The 1,782-nt window shown below is 38.0% G+C and overlaps 1 non-coding gene across 1 annotated transcript; it reads left to right on the forward strand.

The window, feature by feature from the left end:
• Positions 1–1,307: 1,307 nt before the first annotated feature.
• Positions 1,308–1,412, forward strand: LOC122451525. Its single transcript, XR_006272429.1, has one exon. It is a non-coding gene; the product is annotated as a U6 spliceosomal RNA (small nuclear RNA).
• The last annotated feature ends 370 nt before the right edge of the window (positions 1,413–1,782 follow it).

A 1,782-nucleotide genomic window follows, 5' to 3' on the forward strand; every position in this document is an offset into this window, starting at 1 on the left:
GGTGATGCTATCCAACCAACTCATCTTCTGTCATCCCCTTCTTCTCCTGCCTTCAATCTTTCCCAGCATCAGGTCTTTTCCAACGAGTTGGCTCTTTACATCAGGTGGCCAAAGAATTGGAGCTTAAATTTCAGCATCAGTCCTTCCAATGAATATTCAGGGTTGATTTCTTTTAGGATTGACTGGTTTGATCTCCTCCAAGGGACTCTCAAGAGTCTTCTCCAGCACCATAGTTCGAAAGCATCAGTTCTTCAGCTCTCAGTCTTGTTTATGGTCCAACTCTGACATCTTCTAATGAGCAAGCATCTTTTAATTTCATGGCTGCAGTCACTGCAGTGATTCTGGAGTCCAAGGAAATAAAATCTGTCACTGCTCCCACTTTTTCCTCTTCTATTTCCCATGAAGTGATGAGACCAGATGACATGATCTTAGTTTTTTTTAAATGCTGAGTTTCAAGTCAGCTTCTTCACTTTCCTCTTTCACCCTCATTAAGGGGCTCATCAAGATAATCTCATTAAGATTATCTGGTAGCAAATGGATTTCATTTCAGGATATAACTAATTTTTGGTAGGGCTATGTCAAGAAGGATTCTGAGACTATCTAAATGGGAGGTATAGAGTGCCTTGATCAATTAGCTATGTCTGCCTTGGGTTTTGGAAAAGTGGCATGTAAGGCAGAGATCTGCCAACCTTGACCTAGTCTTCTCATTCTACAGACTTAGTCATTTTACATCATGACTGAGAAGTTACCGTGGTTACGAATTATAGCGTGAAATACTGCCTAAGTCTGCTTTTATCCTGAAGTCACTGATGCTTACAGCAAGGCTGTTTCACCAACCAGGCAACCAAACAACTAACAGAAAGCAAAGCAAAACAAAAAGGAATAAATGTATTGGCATTTCAAGCATTAATAGGAAAAGTATTAGTGCTTAGAATGTTCTTTCTAAGATCCATAAAATCAAAATGTAGAGTGTTTCCAACTTTAGTATGCACTAATAGCCTCTACAAAGTTTCTAAAATACAGATTGCTGGACCCAATTTGCAGAATTTTTTGATTCAGGAAGTTTCTGGGGGTTGGGGCTAAGAATCTGCATTTCTAGCAAGTTCCTGGCTGATGCTCTAGTATGGGACAATGCTTTGAGGACTCCCTGTTAGTAACTTTTCTTTGACATTGATCTGATTCCTCTTAAAATAAAATTAATTATTCAACCATGCATTTTTAAAAATAAATCTGGGAGGCTCAGCCTGCCATCTATTTGGGGTTTGTTAATAAGCTCTGAATATTATCTCAAAACTTTTTTATTTGGTGTTTGCTTCAGCAGCCTGTATACTAAAATTGAAACAATACAGAGGAGACCAGCATGCCCCCTGCTCAAGTATGACATGCAAATTCATGAAGTTTTCCATATTTTTGAAATCTCGTGTGTGCTGTTGGTAGGAATGAAAAGTGATACAGCCACTATAGAAAACAGAATGGAGATTCCTCAAAAATTAAAATACCATATGATCCAGTAATCCCATTTCTGGGTGTATAGCCAAGAGAATACAACACAGGGTCTCCCAAGAGTTATTTGCATACTCAAGTTCATTGCAGCATTATTCACAATACATAAGAGGTAGATGCAACCCAATATCCATGGACAGATGAATTGATAAAGAAAGCATGGTATATTCATGCAATTAAATATTATTCAGCTTGGAAAAAATAGAAATCCTGTTACATGTTACAACATGGATGAAACTTGAGGTCTTTATGCTAAGTGAAATAAGCCAGTTTCCCAAA

This window comes from Cervus canadensis, chromosome 12 (assembly GCF_019320065.1).
Source record: "Cervus canadensis isolate Bull #8, Minnesota chromosome 12, ASM1932006v1, whole genome shotgun sequence".
In the NCBI taxonomy this organism is placed as follows: Eukaryota; Metazoa; Chordata; class Mammalia; order Artiodactyla; family Cervidae; genus Cervus; species Cervus canadensis.